This window comes from Odontesthes bonariensis, chromosome 1 (assembly GCF_027942865.1).
Source record: "Odontesthes bonariensis isolate fOdoBon6 chromosome 1, fOdoBon6.hap1, whole genome shotgun sequence".
In the NCBI taxonomy this organism is placed as follows: Eukaryota; Metazoa; Chordata; class Actinopteri; order Atheriniformes; family Atherinopsidae; genus Odontesthes; species Odontesthes bonariensis.
The window spans coordinates 34,746,766-34,766,570 of NC_134506.1; the positions used below are offsets into that span (position 1 = coordinate 34,746,766).

Genomic DNA, 19,805 nt, shown 5'->3' on the forward strand with positions numbered 1-19,805 from the left:
ACGGCTGAGAAATGCCGCATCGATGGCCCCAATTCACGGCAGAGGTCGATCAATATATGTTTTGGAAATCTGAACCTGCTTAGAAGCCACTCACTACTTTCTGCCAATAAATCTGCACGCTCCCTAAACACGCGCTCCCTCCGTAGCGCACGGTTTTCCAGATCCTCAAGCAATGCAAGATGGGCCATGTTGCGTTCTGAATGGCATGTCCTACGTGTGCCTTTTATACCCATATCAATTAAACTAGGCTGATTATTGCCAGGTCTTCTGGTGAAACGATTATTGTTACACTCTGAAAGAAATGCAATGAACGCCAGGTAGGTCTAATGCACCGTGCTTTGGAATTGCATAGCCTACACGGACCCAAATGCCGTCAGACATACTGTAATGTAACAATTGAATGAACATTGTTATATTGCCTGTGCAGCGATCAACACCATTTGGAGTTCCGTAATTCTACCACTAGGCAATGTGCGTAAGCATGGTCAAAACTCTGCGTAGATTTAGGCACATTTCTAAGTTCAAGTACATGTTTATAAATCCCACACTTTGCTCAGGAATGATTGCACGCACGCTTTACGCACAGATCTGTTCCTAAGAACGCTTGATAAATGAGGGCCCAGGCATCGACACCCTTTGTAACAAATTCTCAGAATTAACATTAGACTTCAAATAATACATCACTGTCCACGGAATCTACCTGAGGTATGTCTTCACATCTTGTTGTTTGAAAATGCATTTCAGGAGCAAAGGGAGCTTCTTTGAACTACAGACACTACAAATGCCCTTTGGGTACCGACTTGTTGGTACTTCTGCTCTGAAGCAAACCTTGCTTTGTTGTCTATTTTACTTGGAATGGGATTTTCCCTTAGACTTCTAAATAATGTGACTTCTCTTTACAACCCCAGAAGTCTGGATATTACAGCAGACACAGTTAAGGCACTTCTGCACAGGAGTCCCAGAAGCTGCATCAACAGTCCATGGTTGACCCAGAATCATCTCTTTTGCCAGACGGGTCTGCGTGTGTGTACTTGTACTTATGAAGTTATCAGAATCCCCCAAAATGACTTGAAATCCCATCCTTTCCTCACTATTTTTTTTTTTTTTTTGTTGCTGGTCAGTGTTAGCGCATTTTTCATTTCTTAATTGTGCATTTTTTTCATTATAAAGTGCATAGATAGAGTCATGACTTTGGTTCTTCTTAAACTGTCTGAACATGCGATTCATATTAACTGATGTCTGTATATTTTTTTTACTGTGTACGCTCATGCATTTAATTTGAATTCAGAAAATCAAGGTAATGTTGACTTAAAGAATCTTAAAGACATGCTGTTCATCCTGTAGCAGGTAAAATTGTTTTGATTAACAATGGTTAGCAAAGACATGAAATTAAGCTCGTCTGAAGCTTAAATCGCCAATGAATAATGGCACAAATTCCCATCGTTCTTTGTCTGTGAATCAGCCCTGAGATGCATCTCCTGATAAAGCTTGAAGCCCTTAGTCCACATATTTGCTTTGGTAGTGAATTAGTTACAGTTCAGGACATTCATGTTCCACTCTAAACATGCTGAACCTAAATCCAAGAATCACTGATCTGTTTGTACTGGACACCTATCATGAACAAGCAACTGTGAGAATGTTTGGCTGGTGGTTGATTTGTCAACCTTCCCTGGATAAATAAAAGCTTAGAGAGAAATCACCTAATAAGATTGATATTTAACAGAGACTGCCGTTAGCGGTTTCTCAAACTACTGTGGGAAACCCTCGACTTATGCAATTCTCAGGACCACAGGAGTCCCAGGGCCTTCAATAGATCACACTGTAATAGTATAGCTTCTACAAAAGGTTAGAAAAGACCACTATTCTTTTATCCAGATACGCGTCTGTTTAAATGAGGATATTGTGAAGGAAACACAATTTACTGAGCCAGCATTTAACAACTCCCATCACATTCAACTAAAGACAGCGTTATATATTTAAAGGATTAAAAACCATCTATTTATATCCAATTCCAAGTCCGGTGAGCAAAGTAATGCCACACAACTGACTGGAAACAGAACTCAGAAAACTATCCTACATGTTTCCAATATCTTCATGACTCTTGTCGAAACTGTTGTGCATAAAACTTTCAACAAGGACTGGAAAATGGTAGAATAAATATATTTACCCATATTTTGACTTTCTGACTGACCCAATTTCACTTAACTGATGTGTTTGATCAATTTCCTCTCTCGTTTGAAGAAGCATTTGGCCTAAAATTCATGCTCCCAATCTGCTTTAATTTGTCAATAACGTCAACAAAACGGTTTGAAACTAATGTAACTCAGCTAAGAAGGAGGAGGGAATCTTACTTCAGCTCAGCGATTATGCAGAAAACAAATGTTGCCTCAGTGAAGAAGACCCTTTGGCTTTAGTAAACACATACTGGAACAGCATTCTTTAGACAAATCTAACTAAAACTAACCTGTGTCTGAATGGCAGTGACAAAAAAGTTATAAGAGAGCTTGAAACAGCTTATAACACATGGTGGCCAATCCGAAACACACAGTTGAAGCGACTAAGGTTTTTTAAACAAGTAAAATATTCTGCTATGACTGACTAAATGACCAAATCCCAGTGCATTCAAGTCACAAAACCAAAGGTATGAAGACCCACAAAGGTTTAAGACTCTTTCAGAAGCCCAAAGGTCTGAACAGTTAAGTTAAAGCCGGTAGCCCTTTAAACTCCAACTTTAAATGTAACTTGGAGGCGTTTTGATAAATAGATACGACAACAAAAATTGTGTCCAAATATTTCCAGAGCCATGTGCATGTTTACAATGTTAGAAGAGTGTTGTTTTGAATTATAGATGGAGGGAGAGTAAATAAACCTTGTAGCTATGTGACTGTACATGAGGCAGCTTTTATCCATGTTAAAAACACCTTATATCAGACAGGTGCCTGAGTGTTTCCTTTTGGTTATCTATATTATGAGAATAATATAAAAAATGTGGACGCACACAAAGGCAGCTCTGGACAAGGCATCAAAAAGAAATTGGGGGGGAAAATATGGAAATGTGACCTACTGGGTATGTAAATATACAGTATAAGCCTACAAAAATCCTTTCAGGGCTGGAGGCTCTGCAGAGTCAACAGCATGGAACTGTCAACAACAAATGACTCGTGGCTGTGTCACATTTCCCCATATGTAAAGCACTTGACAGTGAGAATGTTTGCAGTGGCAAATGGTATATATATATATATATATATATATATATATATATAGAGCAGATATGATAAATTTAGCAATACTGACAAGAAAAATTGCATTTTAAATATCAACCTGACGCTGATGCAGATGTTCAATTGTTAGCATTTTTGTTAGCAAAAGAACTGATCCAATCCTACTTTATCTCGACCGCTCTGCTTTTTGCACTGTGAGCTGTGACATTTTAGAGGCTGTACAGTTAACAATGTCACCTCACAGCAAGAAGGTTCGTGGTTCGGATCTCTTTCTGTGTTTGCATGTTCACACTGTGCATGTGTAGGTTTTCTGGCTTCTTCCCACCATCCAAAAACATGCATGCAAGATTAACTGGTGATTCCAAACTGACCCCTGAAGTAAATGCAAGTGCGCGTGGTTCTTTGTCTCTGTGTTCGCTCTGTGGTCGACAGGTAAACTGTCCAGGAAGTACCCAGCCTGATGGCAGCTGGGATATATTCCTGCCCCCTACGACACTGAATTGGATTGTGGGTACAGAAGATGGATGGATGGATGATTTTTAGAGCAGCATGAAGCGAAAACCTAACACAGACCTACAACCTTTGAAGGCTTGTGCCAACTAGACGAGGATTTTATTATATCATAGCATATAGCAAGACTTACACACTGACAGTTCAATAGAAGAAATGCACCTGAACCCAAGATAGGCTAAGTGACATAAAAAAGGGAGGGAGTTAGTTTTTTTTCTTCTTTAAAGTAATGACTCTACATGCAAGTTTGTGCTGAGAAGACCCCAACAAGGAACACAGATGTAGAAATCCATTAGCACAAATGCAGAGATGATGAGGCCAGTGATGCAAGCAACATCCACAGCCATCCCAGGAGCCTCAGTTTCCTTATATCTTTTTCATTTGGATGAGCTGTCCTCCATCAAGCTGTCACCAGTCAGCATTCTCATGCTTCAGTGATTGCATGACTCTGACAGATAGCGTTAAGTGCAGGGGTGAAGAAAAACTTTTCAGCAGTAGTGTTTCCCTGCCATGCCAAAACATCCAGCCATCGATTTTCTATACCCGCTTAATCCAACTCAGGGTTGGGGGGGCCGGAGCCTATCCCAGCTGACATTGGGCTAGAGGTGGGGTCGCCAGTCCATCACAGGGCCGCACAGACACAAATGAGATAAACAAGCATCCATCCTGACACTCACTCCCAGGGACAATTCAGAGTCACGCATGGTGGGTGCATCACAGCCAAAGAAAGATCCTTTTGAAGCATTTCATTAGATCAAAAACTGTTTGGGAAACACTGATAATCCAAAAAAATGATCAAGATTGGGCAACAACTGGTCAACCCTAATGTAAATGTATGTAAAGAAAGAAATGTAGTTGAGCTTTCTGTGTCAAGTATTAAACTGAGTGACATAATCACTGTGTAATTCACAAATATTTAGAGGAAAAAATATTTCCAGTAGGTACACAAACCACCAGGAAGCTAAACTAGAGCAGCAAACTGCTGCGGCCACATTTTACAGGTCAGGCACAAAACAACTGTTTTAAAAAACTGTGCTGATACTTAAATCTCAACTAAGACATGAAAGAGTGAAGCACATTAAAAAGGCACTGTTTTTCACCAAGGCATAACATTTTTTTTTTTTTTAAAGCTTGAGTATTTTTTCAACTGACCCACAGAAACCCTAAAATAAAGAGAACCAGATGGTTGCTGTATTCTGGGTTGAGTTAGTTTTATAGCCTTTCAAATGTTCTAACGATTTAACTGTATAGGCCTGTCCAACACATCTTCAAATATATACCGACAACCAACAGCTGCGCAAAAGTTTTCTTCATTTGATTAAGTCCACAGGGAGCTCCAAACTTCTGGGTTGAACACAACAAATGCACACACTACAAGGAAAAAACATGCTTGTTTTGAGAAGAGACTGTAATACGATTGTCAGCCTTCCTTAGCCTCACAATTCAACTTTAAAAGAGTCACAGAAATGCTTTCGAACTGCCTTGTCTGCCCAAATGAACTTGGAAAGGCAACAAGCTGCGGCTGCAGGCTATTCCACTGTGCTTAGCATAACCTTCGACATGTTACTGCACTTTAATCTGTAGCTCGCTGCTTTGCTGTAAAGACCCAGAATTTAGAAGTACAGGTTGCACGTGACCTTTCAGAAACATTAAAGTTCAGGAAAAAAAAAATCATGTTTTTCTGTGTTCAGTTTGAGAGAAAGTGATGCAATATCAAGCCATCTACACAGCTGACTTCATCTGTAGCTTCAGGAGGACCACATGCACATTTCCCATCATTGTTTACACTATTCTTATTATGTAAAATCCTAATAGTGTAAACAGCATTGAAATGCCGTTAAGACCAACATACTTCACTTGTGTACTAATCTCTTTATCATGTATTAAGGCTAGCGAGCACTACAAATTTCATGAATCAGATGAAAAAGGATTTTATAACCGATTCATTTCAATATTGGGGATTTATTTCTATTATTTTTTCAAACGGTACGATGCAAACTTTGAATATAAAATGAGAAGAACAGCATTGCGTTGCCAAGTTAGACTAATCGGAGAAAAGCTTTGCATATTCACAGGAAAATGCAAACAGTCAAAACTCATCTCCTCATTTTATCGAGAGCCATCAAGTCAGTTTTATAGATCTGAGAGAAAATAGCACTGAAACTGAGCAAGAGAGGAAAACAACAGCCTCCCTTCTTTGCAGAAGATTAAAGGAGTCATGCATGAGTCAAATCCACAGTCATATTCAATCCAACTGAAGAAAGAAAATGGAGAAGCACAACAGAAACTTCCCTCAGAGCAGTCAGACTGATGGACAGGTGGGCAGACAGTCCTCCTGCCTCTCTGACTTAACAAGTGTCAGGCTCGGGCTTGCTGCTGATGACAGATTACAAAAGCAGGGAGGCAGGAAGTGGAATAAAGAGAGGAAGAGGGAGAGAGAACAGCCCGCCCACCCACCCCTTCCAACCCCCTTTGAGCTCAGGGAGGCTGCTGGCCTGGAGAAAGCAGAGGGGAGGAAGGGTAGTGATGGCTGCTTATTGTTTGAGCTCTGTGTGCTGCGGTTCCAGCCCCAGTACACACTCACCCGCGCCTGGCTATTTATATCCTCTCAATATCCATGCAGGCGGAGGCAGGCTGCAGCCCTTTTCATCATTGCATACATTATGGAGACACAGCACTGAAGTGTCTGCCTGCTGGGAGTGTGTCTATTTGTGCTACTTTTCGTGTAGGATTTCCCCTTTTATAATTAGAAAATGTTTGATGGTGTTTTCAAAATGTTATGCTGTGTTTTTATTTGCTATTTTAAGAAACTCACTTGCAAGTAAAAAAAGAAAAAAAAACTTAAATTAGCAGAGGACTAAAGTAAAGTTGGCTTACCCTAAACGAATAAAAACATAAATAAAGCAAAAACAAAGGATCCTACATTACCCATAGTGCAACTCAACAACAACATTTCTCAGGATTTCTTGTGATGGTGAGATCATGAGAGTAACATTCTTAGCTCCAGAGCCACAGAAACAGCTCGTCCAACTATACGCAGCTGGGGTCAAATACTGTCAAAGCTTGAATAGAGTTCTTTAAGAGGAAACTCCACCAACAATGAAAAATGATGGAATATGTCACCACAGGCAACAATATGACTCTTTCATCTACTTGGGGATAGAAGTCAATGCTCCAGACAAACTCCTTCTTCTGGTAGTGCCCGGGGCTCCATTCTGAAAGTTTTAGGAGGGAAACTTAAGTTTTTCTTATCTGAACTGAATTCTTTTGGAAAAATAAAGGAAGGGAAAGAGGCCGATGGAAGTGCTTACCTTTAAGACCACCATTTTACCATAAATGCAATAAAAACTTTCTAAAAAGTGTTGACGTTTCATAAAGATATTGAACATAGATGTCAAACATCTGATAATCCGGCCAAACTATCTGACAGTGGCGAGAATATAAGACCAAAATCTCTTTTACAAGAACCAGAGAAGCTATATTCTAGCCAGAACACCAGCAGCTCTCCTGCTGATAATGTTACAGCTGCACCCAAAAAGGAAAAAAGAGAAAAAAAAGGGCACAGAACAAGAAACACCACATGGAAAAGTGCCATTGTTGATGACTCCGTCTACATGGAGACAGGGCGTCAGGATAAACGCATGTTTATGTGATTATTAGTGTTTGGGACATGACTGAACTCGTGTGCCTCCTTCTATTAGCTAGTTAATAGATGTGAAATGCAAAGGAAAGCTCGCTGCAGAGTGAAATACAAGAATAAAATGACTGAGGTCTCTCAAGGCTGAGAGTTAACGGATCGAGGTGGAGGAAGATGAGAGTAGGATGCTCCCAAAATGGTCCTAAAAGGTTTGGGATGCAGGCTAGAAGCCAGAGGATTGGGGGTTCTGAGAGGTGAACTACTTTCAAAAGAAATGTGGGAAAGAAAAAACATATTTACAGACATATGCATACACAGTGTTTAACCATGCTGTCCCTTGAACATGCACACATGTCCAGAAGAGGCTTAAACATCCCAAGATACAAAATAATGATTAAGGAAGAAGGCAGAAAGCCGCCTGCTGCTGCTGCTGCTGCTTTCACTGCCTCTCCTTCTCCTTTCATGGCAAAGCATGACAACTCCTCCATTCAGAACAGAGGAGGAGATGAGGAGGCAAAGCACGGGGATGGCGACACAAAGAATCTCATTAGAGGCAGCCACAACAGGGTGCTGGTACAATATGGCAGGGGCATTAGCAGCAAACGCAGCTCCGAATCTCTTTTAAAAAAAAAAAAAAAAAGACACATTCAGAGGCAGCAGCACTGAGAGCGTGGAGAAAAATCTTACTCAATGGACTAAAAAGAAGGGACTAATGGACTAATATTAGAGCTCGGAAGAGAGATTATAGATTACCTGCATGGTAAGTAATCCCACACTGAGAAAGAGATTCAGTGTTTGCAGCAAGTAAAAATAGAGACTGCAAGGATAAAAGGAAAGAGAAAACAAAAAAAAAAAACACTGGCTCAGCGGACAGCGGCTCCAATCTGCTGTCTTGGAAAACTGATCATACTAGTATTATGTAACCAAACTGGCAAATTACCCGACTTTGCTGAAACTAACTAAAAAGAAATCAGTTATTTCAAAGATTTTTTAAACTGTGCTACAGAAACATCAAGTGCGTTTTGGATTGAGCAATCCCTGAAAGTTTTGGAAATAAATAAAGGGAGACACAGATGAGACAAAGGGAGAGAAAGGAAATGAAAAAAAAATGTGCTCACAGATGGAGAGGACAGAGATCAAACGAGCAAGGACACAGCAAGGAGACACGTCAGGAGTGGTGGATGTGAAAGTCGAGATAGGAGGCATGAGGCAAAGCGTCGCAGACTGCCTGGCAACTTAGCCGAGGCCTCTATCTGCCGCCACTTAATATTAACAGCAGTCATCTGTCGGTTCTAATGCCAATCATGAATAATACAGGCTCCACCCATCTATGCCAGCAAGCTGAATTATTCATTCAAAACCACAGACTTGCATTAGCGTATACTGTGGGGTGCAGGCACATTTGCCTGCTCAGACTGTACAACACGTGTGTATTCACATGCAGTAAGTATATGTGTGTGTGTGTGTGTGTGTGTGTGTGTGTGTGTATGTGTATGTGTCACATGCATATTAATACAGTCACAGAAAGTGAGACTGCCGTTCTCCCCCGAGCATCTGACCGATGATACACTTTGGTGGGGTTTAACATTCTCCACACATTTAAATGTCATGTTAGCTCATCTTTAACGGCTCAGTTACAACTATTTGAGGAATCACTTAAAATGCCAAATATGTCCACACGCTGATGCTGAAAACAAAATAGGAAAAAAACAGAAGCGTATTCAGAACCTGAATTTTCAATGACAGCGAATAACAATTGCTTTCAGAATAACAATCGCTACCGATTCAGCCACAAAAGAACAACCCAAGAGACAATATTAACTAGGTCACTGGTTTCTTTTCATAGGCTCGAGTAAGAAATGTAGCCTAATTAGCTACATTCAGAAGATAACTGACGGATGTAAATCAGCACAGCGCTCCTCTGATTATTATACGTTTAGCATACTGGACAGGAGTGAAAGTCTTAGTGTGTCAGACTTGGTCACGCCACATACGTAAATGCGGCTTAACTACAGCTTAAAGCACCTTTACATGTGCTGCAGCGACTAAGTAACCAACAAGCCTGATTCTCCCACACTCCACCTTTTAATCAAAGCTAAAAAATAACTTGTCCTCAAAGAACGCCAGCCAGCGCCACCTGCCAAACGGTCTATTATCAGTGAGGAAAACCCAACAGCAGCGGCTGAAAGAGAAAACAGGATGAGAAGACAACAGTAAATGCCGTCCAAAAGAACATACACCTGTGTTTAAGCGTGTGAGTGCATGTGCTCTCTACAGGGTGATGTGTAGGCCGGGGGGAAAAATGCACTTAGGCAGCATATCCAGCATCTCTTTTCAACTGTACGAGAAAACATTGGGAGATATGGTAATAGTAACAATGCGGGGAAGAAAACCCACGAAGAAAGTGAGACACACAAGAAACAGCACAGAGGAGATTCTGCTAATGCCGAGCCGACGTTTGCAGAGGCAGCAACTACAAATCTTTCCTGCAGGGAGCAGGGCTCAGGGATGTCTTCAGTAAACTCATGAAAGCCTGACACGCAGCTTGTGTTGATAACCCCATCCGCTCGCAGCCCAGGGACGAGGGCGAAGCCTTAAAGAGAAGTCTGCGTAAACAGAGCTGGACAGTATGGCTTTATGGATATCATGTTTCAAATATTGACCATTTTGTATGTCACTTTAGAGGATCCAGTCCCAACCATTTGTACCAAAGCAGGTTCCACACATAAAAGACAACAGAATGTGCAGAGAATTGCACATCGATACGTTAAACAGAATTAAAAACAGCAACTTTAAATCCACACACATGCTCCAATAAAGAATTCTTCAGAGGAATGATAGCTTTAGTCTCATTCTTCCGTTTCCTAGACTCTACACGATGCAGACATTTGCATTTCCCACAAGTAGAAACACGATTAGAAAAAGTAAAGGCGTAAATGCATGTGTGAAAAAGGCTTAACACATATATGGTCTCCTGGTTTGCATGTAATGTACTTGTTCTCACCTCAGGTTAGAACTTTGTCTGTCGTCTAAAGACGGTGTTGGTCTATCTCAGAGATACTCATTGCGCGGCTCGCGAGCCACATGCGGCTCCTCAAGCTTTAATTGGTGGCTCGCACTCGCATAGTAGCTTATAACAATATGGTAACAATAACAATACATTTTTTCAAATAACATACAGCGAATACTGCACAGTATTAATTAAGGCTTAATGGTGTTTCCTAAAGGGGGCACTGTTAAACCTGGCAACGCAGCCCGCTTAAACCACCTCACACTTGACCGCAGTGCATGCTAGCTCCTTTAGCCAGCGCGAGATGCAGGCACAATGGATCGGTTTTTAATTAAAAATGGGCAAAAACTAGCACAAAAACCTTGCTTATCTTGAAGGTCTCACTATGATTACAACAACAAACTACAAATACAACATGAAGAAAGTCAAGGACATGCATGCCAGCTTCCGCTCATCCCAGTATTAAGGTAAATGTGGTCTTAATTGAAAATGTATTGGCTGTGTTGTTTCTTTTTTTGTGGGATGTTTAATATGTAGAAGGCAAGGCAAGTTTATTTGTATAGCACAATTCAACTACAGGGCGATTCAAAGTGCTTTACAGAGACATTAAAACAGTAGAAACAAAACAAAAAAAGAAAGAAATAAGAACAATAGATAAAATCAGATAAAATCAGTAGTTAAAATGTGATTAAGTTTTGAGCTTTATTCAAATGCAGCTGAAAATAGGTCTTCAACCTGGACTTAAATACACTGAGTGTTTTTACTGAGAGTAGAAATGCATATTTGGAAAAAGGGACTTAGTATGTTGTCGTAAAAGTGGCTCTTCCCTTGATTTTGCTCTGCCACTGTGGCTCTTGTGAAAAAAATAGTGAGTATCACTGGTCTATCTGAACGTCAATGTGTCATCACCATGTGTTGAGAAATGGATTTCTCAAACTTTCCCAAAGTTATGGCGAGAGCAATCTAACTGAAGACCCCACATCTGCTTAAAGTGATATGTTGTCTGCTACATGTGCAGGAGTAATGTCAGCGGTGTAAATAATGTCCATGCAATGCAATGTTATGGTGCAAACTGAACCTCGTATGCAGGGATATATCTGTGGAAGTAAACACGACTGATAACTTCGAGGGCTAATACATACCGGTCAGGCTCTCGTCTAAATTGGGGCTATTCTTTTCTTTTAATTAGCCCACGAAAGATCCTAAAGCACCAAAAACAATCACGTCGTTCAGAATAAATCCTCTAAAATCCAAGGATGTACTGTACAATTTGTAAATGCTAACAGGGCTACATTTTAACCTATGAAAAGCTGTATTTTGGGTCGAAAACCAACCTAATAATCAAAATCGCTGCTTACTGATTTTCTGCAACAAATTTGTTTCAGCGGTTAACTTTTCATTTTCGCCACAAAGGAATACACTTAGCTGGAGGGAACAGAACAGGAGGCAGTGAGCAAACATCCTGACGACAGGCTGCATTTAAAGTCCCTTAAAGCTGGGCCGGCACTGATGCATACAGATAAGGTCATACACATATGTGATCAGGAGTCCTGGAATGCTGCTTTCCATGGTAAACACAAAGACGAGTCAACATGCACAAAAAACACAACGATAATGAGGCCCCTCTGAGACCAACAAGAATAGTCTAACACCACACATTCGCCCTCACTGTGTCTCCTCCTTCATGTTACCACCCAAAAAAGATAAATTAATACGTTGAAATGGATTGGGACAATCTTACTTTCCCAGGACACTCGAGGAGGAGCTCTGCAGAAACTTGAGACGAGGTGCTTTATTTTCCTTCGATGCGGACTCCACCACATCAGCAAAAAATAGCAGATGAGTTACTGAACATGTGTGTGCCAAAGTCAAGAGTCATTAAGAGAAAGGGACGAGCCGCTGTGCGGTTATATAACAAGCTTCTTTTATCCTTAATAAAATCTTTACTGGTTGATATCATTTTGATAGAAAAAACTGCTCCCATACTTGTTAGAATTTCACAAAGATGGTGATCCGATTCTGACCCAACAAAATAAAAACGGTCTTTATCACATCATTGAGGTTGCTGAGGCTGCTGTGGAGACACTTTTCAAAGCTGCAGTTATATGACATTAACAGCAGTTCCCTACCAGTGAAGAGCCACACCATACCATGATGACAGTTGTTCGAGACACGCTTACAAAAGCATTGTGTTCACAATTAGCTGTTTTCTCCTCATCACTGTTTAAAGCGGCACTATGCAACTTTCAGTAATACGGGGTTTGTTTACCATGCAATACACACCCCAAAGCTGTAGGGGGAGCTCCGTAGAAAATAAGGCGACAGTCTAGCCATATTATATATTACTACTCTAGAAGCTAACCACATTCAATTTAGCCGTCGACAGCTAATGGAGAGAGGTGTGTCTTATCAGGCTCCCTGGCTCGGCTCAGAGCCCTTTAGACTTGCCGTGAAGCAGTAGTTCTCGGCTCTCGTGTGTCGCGAGACTTCCAGAGGTAAACAAAGCACGCGGCGCCACAGGCAAAGTTGCAAGCGCTGTTTCGGGCTAGGGCCACCAGATGGAGATGGAAATGTCACCGTTTTCATCAGAACAGGTCAGCCAAGCTATCTGATGATTGCCAAGCAATTTTATGACCATGAAAAAGTTGCATAGTGCCGCTTTAATATCCAAGTGCTTCTGACCCACAGTTCTAGCAGGACTCCCAAACAGAGAAAGCGAGCTGAAAAACAAACACATGGATCCTTAATAACTTACAAGAATAAGAGGCCAGTGTCCTCAGTGACAAAACACTTCAATTTTAACTGTAATTTTGAACATGTGATGCAGTGACTGCAGGCGTGTGGGCTATGATACTGGGACTTTGGTATTCTCGTGCTCCTTGGATTACCATGCATGAAAAATGCTCATCCATGAGTCCAACTCTTGGGAAATTCATTTCAGATAATCATCTGCTGATATATAGCAGAGACATGGCTCAATGTAAGCTACAGTCAAACTTAAATACCTCCATACTGCATTTATTCTCTAGCTTAATCTCACATTAAAAATCACAACAAAAATGCCTGAGGGAAATTCTACACACAGGTAAGATAAAGCAAAATCTCCCTTTAAATGACAACCAAATATCAAAGAAGATGCGAATCCTTTCACCAAGGCTTCCGAAGTTTTTACGTGACATCATGAAAGCAAAGGTGTTTCCTGTAGCTTTGATGTGCAACTCATGACTCAACCATACAAAACCTACACAGGAGTGCATCGGGGATCAGATAAAGAGAGTATGTACAAGTCTCCCTGCTGAGGCAGGAGACGCTGTCATCATCATCTGTGACTCATCACGTTTTTGTTTTTTCCTCTTTAGGTCCTGCCACGATAGCTTCAGCTGGGTTTAGCATCTCTACAAACAGAGAAAACAAGCCCAAGTTTACACTGACTGCGAGACTTCCTCTGTACTTCCCCGTATGAGTCCGAGTAGCCTTGGCTCATCTCTAGGCATGGTGTGTGCAGGTGGGCAGACTGATCGGACAACAGAAGTCACCCAAATATAAAGCTAAGTTGAAAAAAAAAGCCACAGCTCATGTTCTGCTTGGCTGGAAAACATGTGATCAGGATTCAGATAACAGTTCAATATTTCCAAAATAAACTGATTGAAAGGTTACCCCTAACACATGGACCGTGTAAAAATGACCCAGGGATTGGGGAATCAGCTTGGGAGGGAAAATGAAAAAATAAAAAGCAGTCAATATTGGAGATATTGTAAATAAACTGCACAACCAAACGTAAATCATTTGACAAATCACACTGGCCACAAGATACGTTATATATGGCTCAAGTCTATAAAATGGTTGACAATACCATTTTTAATCCAATTTCACTTGGAGGGTTTTTAAGATGCGCATTTACAACAAATATATTTCTAAAAACACATCAGCTTTTAAAGTCAGATGGCATAAAGCAAAGCTAATGTTAGAACGGGCCAAAGTGAAACCTCTGTCATCAGCATTTTCTTCAGATAGAAAAAATGATTGCCGTTTAAAACATCTGCTTGCGGCAAAATTACATCAAAAGATCGAATCTTGTTGGTAGCAGAACGCAGTGATTGATTATTGGTGTTCGTTTGCTCCAATGCATTAAAAAAAAAAGAGAAAGAAAAGAAAAATCTGACACAATTACACAGCTCGCACGGAGAGCCGGTCCGATCGAAACAGCAGGGTGTTCATTCAGTAAGACAAGTGAGAAAGTGCAGATGAAATCCCTCCTAAGACATGAGCTTAAAAAGGTAAAGCAGTGATCCGAGACATTTCATTAGAAGCAGAACTTTTTTTGGACTGAAAACACAAATTACTTCAATTAAGTTCATTTCACAGGAGAAAAGGTTTGTCCTTCCAAAACAAAAACCATATGAATCAATTCCTATATCTAAATTACACCGAGATAAGACATCCCTTACATATGCACTTTCTATGGGTGCATTTATGGAACCAGCAGCTGCATATTTCATTGTCAACATTTAAACATTTTTCGTAAAGACTAGTTGATTTTCAAGTCAAGATGTGTTACCTTATGTATTATACTCACTATGTTCTGTTATCAATGTGCACGGAGCATGCACAGATGTTGGCTCTGAAAAGCTGGGAAATGAATGGTATTTAGAAACAGTCAACTAATTTCCAACTAATGGTTTGAAAATTCCATTAATGGCAGCATCAAAGCTCCTCTGACCTCCTCCTCAAAGAGGAAGTGTCCAACTATTTCCCTCAGCAAACTCTGTTACCTCATTAATTCAAATCAGCTCTTCCAAAACACAGATTGATGTCACCAAGCTGACCGGTCCTTTAAGTAAGCAGCTACTGGGGCGAGTGGGTTTGCACAACACTATGAGGCAGCTCCTATGCATGCGATACCAATAGGCTAGATTATTGCAGTTTTGGTTGGTGTGTTTTTTGGACTCAAATAATTATTTTTCATGCCAATTATGAAGAGAGCATGGGTAACAGTAACTGGTGGGAGTTTCTTTTGTGACACTATTACCTCTTAAATATATCCAATATGCTAACACATATGAAAAAAGGCGTTTAAAAGAAGAAAAAAAAGGGGGGGGATTTAGTCAAGTTCGCTCATAATCACATAGTGCAAGTATAGAAAAAAATAACTTTTTTTGAATGAATGCTTGGAAGCGGTCTATAATCTTAGAATGCCACAAATGGTCCAGCAGCAACACTTAATCAGGGGCGTAAGAAGCTGGCCGAAACTGCAGCTTCCAGAGTGGATGAAAAGTTGGATCATTCCTATCCTTTTGTCTAGTGATTCCCGGTAGGAATCCTCTGTGGGTGAAATGAAACACTGAGGCATGCGTCAGGCCTGCATGTCCCATCATTGCCTTCATTGTGCAGCCAGCCTGAGTGAGGGCGTGGCGCTAAGAGCCTCCCAGTCATCAAGGAACCGTCCAGCCGCTGCGCAGATGGAGAAGCCTCGCCGAGTTAGCCTGCAAGATTTCAACCACAATGCCAGTATTCTGCAGGACAGCATGATCGCTAGAGAGGGGGGGGGGGGGGGGGAATGCCTCTCGCTTCTCAGCAGGTGGTGCACAGAGAAGATGACCAAGGAATGAAGCTGGGCTAAAAAAAAAAATATCTGAAAAATGCTTCTTTTTTTTGTTTGTTTTTACCCATTGTATTCTTTTTCCTTCACCAGAATCTGCCAGTAAAGACAGTCAGCTCTGATATTTACACAAAGACTGTCCTGATCCCTTCCCAGCTCGGAGACAATGAAACCGCTGTACACCTCGCAAACAAGTGTGCGAAATACTATTGTATGACGCTCCTACTCTTCTCGAAAAGAGGAAGCAGTGCAGGTGGAGTGCAGAGCTACAGTCTGTTTCATTTCCTACCACTCTTCCATCACAAGTGGACCGTGGCACCACTTTGCATCTTGCAAGGTCTACAATAAAAATGCATTGCTCAAATCGTGCATGCACCCCATTAGAAACGAGAGGGAAAAGAAACTAAGCAGAAGGCATCTATGGAGCGATGCAATTCCGACCTTGTAGGGTAGATCTTACGCCATCTGCGTGCCTTGTTTGCTCGTGAGTGTCATACCACTAAGCTGGGTGCCAGAGTCACCAATAAATCCCCTCTCTGTTATTGCGCTCACTGATTAAAAAAGACGGAGAGATAAGTCCGGAGGGGAAAGAACGAGCTAAACGCAGCCATTGTGCCGAGGTCAGCAGGGCCTTGGACAGGCTTCAAATGTGCAATGAGACGGTCAGCGTACAGACAGAGGAGCCATTACTTCCCTGCTGAGCACATAAGCCAGTCCCAAAGCTTAACATGTGACAGTAACAAAGCTCAGCTTCTCTCAGCTTTAAGGATCGACCAGCCCCCCCAGACAAACACATTGCTAATTATAAGAGAGCCAACACACAAACTTGTTCTGTCACCTCAAGCCTTCGTCAAGCTGCACCTCAACTGGACTGCTACAGTCGAGTCATCAGTCAGGGACAGACACTGGCAAAGAGAAGGTAGTGAAGGGAAGAACAAAGTGTGGTCACAGTTTCATCTGTGACGCTTCTGCCACCTTCCAAGAGAAGTCAGTTCAGTGGACTGGCGCTACATCCAGAAAGAGACTTCTAGCTTCATGCAAGTATGATATCTTTGCACACAAAATCCACATTATACATTAATAAGAAAAGAAGCGGTAATTGAATTTAATCCAGGAGGAACGATACCAAAGATCCTAGTATAAAGCTTCCCAACAGGTCGCAGTCTGGTTCACCATATTCCTATGGGGATAGTGCATGCCAAGCCCTCACACCCCCACTCGCTACAACCAGTGATGGTAACAGATTTCTCTAAAAGAAACCCCATAGTTGTCACCATCAGCACTCACTTCACCAGCATGGGAGCCAAGGAACTGAAATACGTCTTCTAACAGAGTGGTGAAGTTCAAATACAGAGTGGAACCAATCCAGAAACGAACAAAAGACCCATCTATCCAATCAGGCGGTCATTTCACTGTTGTCGCCGCGCAGATTCTACTCCAAAAGCTAAAGCGCTGGTCAAACCTGCCGAGGCAATCGGTTAGTAAAATAGGCAATAAGATCTGGACAAACGACGATATTATGGATTTTGAGCTCCTACAACATGCTAACATGTCAGATAACACGCATGGCCACCGAGATAATACACTAATCATAAGGTTTGTTCCCTGAGAACAACCCAGGTCTAAGATCAGAACTGATTAGGCGTGCTACAAAGCAGAGCAGCCAGACGCTCATCACCTAAAATACAACGCAAAGCAACATTACTCCACAGCCACACACTCGCATTGTTTTTGCCAGTCCTGCCATGGCTTGCAAAGGTATGTGCATTTCAACATTTCAGACAGTTACAATGAAGCACTGAGGAGCTTAACAATGCAAAGGCTGCAGGGACTGAGGGCTTCTTGTTGATGCTTTTTACCTTATTAATAAAATGCAGCTACTTATCATGCCTTTCACTTCAATTTATTTGAAAACTACTGTCTGCGAGCATCCACCCTATTTTTCCTTGAGCAAAACACCAGAGTTGAACCATTTCAATTCCACAGACTGACCTGACCCTCTGACCTCAATGTGGAGCCACGCCAAGAGAAAAACGATTTACACATGTGGGATAAACACTTTCACGCTGTCAGCTCAACAGAGGCTGAGGCGCTCTGCCGTCTACGCAATTATTCCAAGTGAAATGTACTTCCAAAAAAGCCAAAGACAAATGCAAGAGTTCGCAGTGGTGTCAGACACCTTATATTGAAGCGTGGTCTGTGAGGAGATAAGGATCAAGGCTTCTCCAAGGCAAGGAGGCTGAACCTCAGCTCAAGCCTTCTTCCAATGCTGCACACACGGAGGCTAAAACGACCAGGTCCATTATCGGACATAATCTCTGTCGTCTCCCTCACTTCCCAGTGCAAAGTCAAAACAATATCAAAAACATCAAACCACAGTATTTGCACGTGTCTACCATGCAAATAGTTATTTTTCTTTTCCAATGTCACATCAGCTGAACCTCTACAGTCAGTTCACTCAAAATGGTACATTACTAATGTAACACAATGCTTGGTGGCTCCTTGTTTGACTCCCTTCCCGTCTTATCTGTGGTGTCCTGTGTAATGTTGGACAGCTCCGAGTGAAAAGAGAGGGTAGTCAGAGGGAAAAGGTGAAAACCATAAGACACAGTAACGATTTGTCCGACTATGGAATCAGATAAGAGAAAACGGGTGACTCGGTGATTTGGGGCACAGCCGCCCCTGAAACATCACAGCGTATATAAAAACAAACAACTCAGACACAACTGGAACAGCTCATTTTCCTTGGTCGTGTTCTTAAAACTGTTTTATTGGAGAGAACAGGATCAAAATCTGGCAAGACCTAGCATAAACGCCACAGTCTGTCCGATAATGGGTCTCGTGACGTTACACTGCACGTTAACGAGCAGCTAACGCTACAGCTTAGCCAGCTTTTGACGTTAGCCGTGCACAGCGGCAACCTGGTTATAACGGAACACTTTGATGCTTTTGGTGGACGTAGACCCGAAAACCAAACCTGAACGTTAAAGACGGTAATGACATTTCATTGTGCGCTCTCCTGGACTAAGCAGAGCTAAAAACGTTGCAGCGGCAACAATCCCAAGACAAAAACACTGCGCTGTGGAACAACTCACCCCAAAGATACCACTGTGGTGTCGACCAGATGTTGCTGAAAATCAGCGATGAAGGCCCATGAGGATAACTCCTGCGGTTGGTGGTATCCAGGTTTTGCGGTGGCAATATCGGACAATCCCAAACGTGGCTCCGCTTTGACGGTTGTCTGTTCTCCGGCTGCATATGTGTGTATGTTTGCGTGTGTGCGGGGAAGCGCTCGCCTACCAGGCCTTCTCCTGGAAGGAAATGGTCTCCGCTCCGCCAAGAGAGTACGCATGCGCAAAGGAACAGTTATACAGCCACGGGGCAGAACGGTCTGTGAGCACCACCGTGTGGCCAACAGGTGAGACTGTCAACTCATGGCAGACTTGTTACACCTGGAGGTTTCCAATGAGCTAACCTCATTGCTACGTTTCAAACTGGGATGTATATCTTGCACAAAGGCAATACATTTGAAACAATCACCTCAACTTGCACAAAGACAGAAGAGATTATTGTTGATTTTAGGAGGACAAGCTGTAGGAGCCTGGGTCCTATTTGGGTTTGATGTCTATTTGAGTTTGGATATTGGAACGTGATTTGGGTTGATTTGTGGTTGGTCTCGGGAGAGTTTGGTGGCAGGAGTCAGTGTGGTTGGGCAGCTTGGAGTGGAGCCACACAGTTTTTTGACCTTTCCCTCTCTCTGTCAATTTCTTTGTTTTTTCCCCTCACCTTTTTATTTTCTCATACTGGATTATGGATGTAACATTCTTC

The 19,805-nt window shown here is 41.9% G+C and overlaps 1 protein-coding gene across 1 annotated transcript in view; it reads right to left on the reverse strand.

Annotated features, from left to right (window-relative positions):
• The window catches only part of cskl (c-src tyrosine kinase-like), a 42,486-nt gene extending 23,171 nt beyond the window's left edge, over nt 1-19,315 (reverse strand). The window contains exon 1 of the mRNA XM_075465360.1: nt 19,073-19,315. The gene's annotated coding sequence lies outside the window, so the exon portion shown is untranslated. The remainder of the gene's footprint in view (nt 1-19,072) is intronic.
• Between the last annotated feature and the right edge of the window lie 490 nt (nt 19,316-19,805).